The sequence below is a fragment of the Brachypodium distachyon genome, chromosome 3, assembly GCF_000005505.3.
Source record: "Brachypodium distachyon strain Bd21 chromosome 3, Brachypodium_distachyon_v3.0, whole genome shotgun sequence".
Classification (NCBI taxonomy): domain Eukaryota; kingdom Viridiplantae; phylum Streptophyta; class Magnoliopsida; order Poales; family Poaceae; genus Brachypodium; species Brachypodium distachyon.
The window spans coordinates 8,032,079-8,037,619 of record NC_016133.3 but is presented as its reverse complement, the minus strand read 5'-3'; the positions used below and the strand labels follow the sequence as shown (position 1 = coordinate 8,037,619).

The 5,541-nt window shown below is 44.0% G+C and overlaps 1 long non-coding RNA gene across 5 annotated transcripts; it reads right to left on the bottom strand.

Moving 5' to 3' along the window:
• Positions 1-757: 757 nt before the first annotated feature.
• Positions 758-4,468, bottom strand: LOC104583494. Of its 5 annotated transcripts, none has more exons than XR_002964491.1 (8): positions 4,132-4,468; positions 3,323-3,998; positions 3,174-3,245; positions 2,913-3,093; positions 2,409-2,486; positions 2,230-2,280; positions 1,474-1,561; positions 758-1,354 (listed from the first exon to the last, which is right to left on the bottom strand). It is a non-coding gene; the product is annotated as an uncharacterized LOC104583494 (long non-coding RNA). The 5 variants fall into 5 exon arrangements; XR_002964488.1 differs by having other exon boundaries at positions 2,913-3,089; XR_002964492.1 differs by having other exon boundaries at positions 2,913-2,980.
• Between the last annotated feature and the right edge of the window lie 1,073 nt (positions 4,469-5,541).

Below are 5,541 nucleotides of genomic sequence, written 5' to 3'. Positions count from 1 at the left end.
AGGATGGGCGACCGATCTTGGTCTCGAGGTGGCCGTACCACAATGCGGCGACGCCGGTGAGATGGTAGGAGGCTAGCCATGTCTTATCGGACTCCTGCGTGCACTGACCGAGGAAGAACAAGTTGCATCGCGTCAGCCATGGACGCGGATCGCTTTCCCCATCGAACGTGGGAAAATCGATTTGTAAAGGCGTGGGGGGCGGTCGCTGCTCTCAGAGTTGTGGGTCAAATCCACCGCCTGGGACATGTTGCCGGGCGTGGGCATGATGCCTGGGCCTCCCAGCCGCGGCGCCGAGCCGCCCTGCTCGAGACGTTGGATGGCCATGTGTTGCGCGCGCTGCTGTTGTGCAGTTTCAGCGGCCTGTTTCTGAACGGACTGCAGGACCTCGGTGAGTTGCTTGATTGAGGCGTCAAGCTTGGCGGTGTCCGTCTGGCGATCCGCGCGGCGCTGGTCTGCATCGAGTTGCTAGTCAGAGGCGAAGTTGTTGAGGGCCTCCACCACACCATCATGATCTGTTTGCTGTTTGGTGATGAGCTCGGCTAGGGTTTGAGGGGGCGGAGGTTGACTCATGGCGGCAATGGGGATCGAAGATGAATCTGATACCAAGTTGTCACGTGCTTGGGAACCAGGAAGCTGTGGATTGGAACGGAGGTTGTAGTCGTGGTAGGTTAGAGGACGAGGCTGGTAGCCACGCCACCCTATGGCTGGAGATCAGGGTGAGAGAGAGGCGCAGGGCGCAGAAGAAGGGAATGAGAGATTAGACTAATTATTCTGCTTGCTTTATTGATTGACTAGGGTGGGCTATAAGTAGCCAATTACAACTTGGGAAAGAAGAAAAGAACTCTAATTAGATCAGGTCGACAGGGTAATCTTCTACAGGACAAAAGCTGTCCGACTTAGATCCTATTTCTTAACTTAACTAGCAAGCAATTGAACTAAACACAAACTAGGGTTGAGGACCTACAGCAGGGCGAGCCATACGCAGGTACGCCCCCACATGACACCGTCCCATATTAAGTGATTCAAATTTGTCCAAATATGGATGTATTTATGTTTAAAAAGCGTCTAAATACATGTAATAAAAAGTCACTTAATATGTGATGGAGGGAGTACATAACAATTCTTCACTTGCAGCAGTAGATCATCGTATAGAAAGCTTGCCTCTTGCCTTTGCTGCAACCCCTTCGTCATCAATCATGCTCCTCGCCACCACCTACACCATGAGCACCATCTTCTTGCCACGGCAAATAGGTTAGCTAACCACCAAGAAATATGCAATCGACAAATGCTCAGCTTCACCTAGAACTGAAGGATGGATAGATACGGTGATATGCTGACTTTAAGCTTCTTCTTTCTGCATCAGAAGCATTAGAGTCAATTAGTAACAGTATAGAATTTCTCAAAGAAAAGTAACGAAAATGACGGGCCTCCTGTCATTGCTGCAAACCCTGAGTCATCAATCCTGCTGCTCACCAGCACTTGCCACCATGACCATGAGCACCATCATCTCGCCGCAGGTGGATTCACTGCTCCACCCAGCTCTAACCTCGCTCTCCCTCTCCTTGCCAAGCCATGACATGAAGCAATGCAATAATAACAGTAATTAAGTATAGGTGCATCAAACATAAAGCTGTAGTCCATAAATGGAGATTCAAATCTACACTTAAATTTCAATCATTAAGACAATTGTACAACAAATAGGAATAAATATAGGTTGAGTAGTGATGAAGGGAGTGCGGTCTCTGAATAGAGCAAATTGTGCAAGCAAGATATAAGCTGGTTGCCACCATGGGATATTAGTAGTATCTCATACATTTCCACAGACACATATTCCTAACAGCTTTTGTTTTTCAATTTACCTCCATGTATTACAAATTCATGTGCAATAGTTAAGCAAATCAGCAAGAGAAAAAAAATTATAAGGTGACAACATGGGAACCATATATGTATCCTCAAAATTTAAGCCAATGTCTATCACTAGAATGACAGTGATAATAAAGGGCAGGTAAGCTCCAACTAAAATCCAGAACCTAGTGCATAGTAGAATTAAATTAATGATGTACAGAATGACCATTGGATTTCGAAGCCAACAATTATCATATTGTTTTTTGTAAGGAATATGAGATTGTTTTGTGATTTTGTAATTGTTTTGTGCATAGCCATGTTCAAAAGCAGAGAGAATAACTAAAGAAAATTAGGCTGGGGGCATGAAGAATGAAAGAGGCTCACCTGGCATAAAAGTCACAGAGCGCTGAAGGCCGCATCTTTTGTACCAACTTCCTATTAAAATAAATAGAACAATCTTACATAATTGACAATAGTCGCTAGATGTGAGATAGAAAAATGACTAAAAACCAAACACTGAAAAAAAATGACGGGATTATCCTTCACTACATCATAAAGATTACCTTGATTCATCTCACTTGCAGCCTGCTGGGGTTCTTATCAAACACATTATCTACATCACTACATGACAAATCAAAGAACTGCAGAAACAATTCGAAACAAATAATAAGAAAGGTAAAAGGAATAATTGATGTCCAAAATCAGCTGCAGGTATAAAAAACTCCAGCAGCACCAACCACTGATATTAATTTGGGTCAATACTATCCCTGGAAACCTAGCCTATAACGCATGATACAATGGTGGGGTTATCATCTCAATTCATCAACCTAGCACTGTAGATTGCCTCTTCAATTATTATCTCAAAAAACCTAGTGTAATTTTGTGCATCATATCAAAATTGTGTAAATAATTTATTGTGTATGTAATAACTTTACATGGTACTGTAGGTAAGATCATCAGAAATTTGCATACAAAATTTGAAGGTAGGTAGAACATCCAAAAGTTGAATATAAAATTTTCATTGTACAGAAAGGAACTACACAAGCAAGTCTACTGGAGTAAGTTACCGGTACGTCATTGCTCCACAATGATCATTCTTTGCTGGTATAGAACATGATGCCTGGGTGGTAGTCTTCTGTAGATGTTGTCATAAGGATCATGATTATCAGTCCTTGGAGAAACATGATTGGTCATGTTATATAGTTGAAACTGATCATCTGACTAGTTTTTGACTGAAAGATCATCTGGCTAGTTGTGAGGCAAAATAAAAATCTGATTGGAATAAGCCCGAAATGCAGTGCAATGAACCAAGTGATTTAACAATTTACCTTGTCCACTAAATATCCTACATTCCTTGTCATCTTGCTCGGTTTGTCCTCCTTGTGTGGTGTCCAAGCATTCTATGAGAGAAATAATTATTGGAACAACCGTGCATGATTTCAACAGATAATCCGTACCATGAATACAGAGTATACACCTTCCAATTCAGCATGTGACTCTATTGGCTCAAAAAGTCCGCGTACTTCAGATTCTTCGTTCAATTGGTCATCCTCTGGAGTCTCTTTAAAGTTAAATTGGAAAAACATTGAAAGTTGTCAAATGTTTCAATACACATATATAACAGTAATTTAAACCCAAAAAAAGTACATGTTGTTTGACCATCGATATTGAAAAATGAAAAATCACAACAGCACATTTAGGTTGCAAGTTGTTTGAGTTCTGTAAATTTTGTTGACCTAAGTACACATTATCTCGTCCATTGCTTCTCTTTTAAATGGACGTAACTGTATATGACCATATATAGCCTTTTTTTCAAATACCCTCAAGAATTTTATAATGATACACAGATCTATTGGTGTCGGAAAAAAATTTGTTCACATGACAGTAAGCAATAGTAAACTTGAGTGCATCGAAAATGAAAAAAGCTAAATTGTGGCTGGAATCGTCGGTGAATCAGAAGGGTGCCAACTGCCAAGATAAATTCTGTATACAAATTACAGTTTCAAGAAAGAGTGCTTGTGATAGCAGGAGATACAACAAAGAATGTCACGGTATATAATTCATATGTGATATTCACACACAGGTCAAATTGCAGGAAGGGATCTCCTCCATGAGGCTATCAGAAGAGGATAAGTGTATGATGACAGTTGATCCTACAGTACACAGTAGTGAGGCAGAGCTCCAGTCAGTCTCTCCCTTTTGAACAAATGAGCAACAAACATAGGGCCTCAAAACAATCTATTCTGGAGCGAACGAGAAACACAATATTCTTGTCGACCGACTGACCTGAAAATATTCTTGTCGATCGGCTGACCTCCAGAATCAGCGAACGAAAAACACAATATTAGTGCTGGCCATGGAGCGGTGGAGCCGTGGAGGTGGTGATGCGCGGCGAGCGGCGGGGGCGGAGGTCGCGCGACGTGTGGAGGCGCGGCCCGCAACACAGACAACGGCGATGTAGAACGACGTAGCGGGGACAGCGGCGGAGTCCCTGCCACCACCATGGTCGGCGAACAGAAGCTTTTTTTTTTTAGATAGGCGAACAGAAGATGGACGAGGGCTCCAGCAGTCCCTGTCCAGCCGGACCAGCAGCGACATGGGCCGAGCCCAGCAGCTTGGCAGCTTCAAGTCTTCTTGGAAAATAATAGTGAGCGTCATTTGTATGAATAAGACCGTAAGATTGTGCGGCGAAGCCTAAGAAAAAACGTTGAGACGGAAAAGCGGCAGTGACAACATTTTATTTTGACCTGAGACGGAAATTAGCCGGACCGGGGCCATTTGGTTAGAGCATGTCCAGCAATATCCCCTAAACTGAGGCCCTAAAATTGCAAGCAGGGGACGGCCCTGATAAACAGGTCTCAAAATTGCAATTGTCTCCAGCAAGAGACACTAAATCACCGTCCATATTTCTTCACATTCAAACAATTTCATCCAAATTCACCTCAATTCATCTGAAATTCACCACAAATCATCCTAGTTCATCACAAAACATCCAATTTCATCATTTGTTTATCCAATTTCATCACACATCGCTCCAATTCATCATTTGTACATCCAATTTGAGAAAAAAAATGCACCAAATCACACAAGGAGACGGCTGTGGCCATGGGAGGAGGAGATCAGGCCGGCCGCTGTCCTCGTGCCACGGGAGGAGGCGAGCTTCAGGAGGAAGCCGACCGCTATCCCCACACGGGGAGGAGGAGACGGCGGCGGCCACCGCCAACGGAGGAGAGAAGGAGAACGTGGGCGCAGTGGCTCGATTCGCAGGTGGAGGAGGCCGACGGCGCGGCAGGTGGAGGACATGCTCTTAGCCCACTAGCAATGGGCTCAGGGCACGTCGATGCCAACTCAGCCATAGACCTCGGACCAGTGTACGACTCCGGCCCAACGGACTTCGTGGCACCGCTATGCGGCGCGAACAGACAAGCAGATCAAGGCGATCAGAGCATCTCCAAGAGCTTCCCCATATTTGCTTCCCCATAACCTCTATTTAGGGATTTCCTATAAAAGATACCCTCCCCAAATCATTTGCTTTTCTAACAGATTCCTCATATTCCATTCCCTACATCTCATCAAGATTCGGAAAAGACAAATTAATGGCTGATCTCTCTCTCCCTCCTACCATTTTCTTTATTTCTCTCACCTCAGATAGATATGGGGGATCCCCATTCCACTCCTCAATATGGGGAATACTGA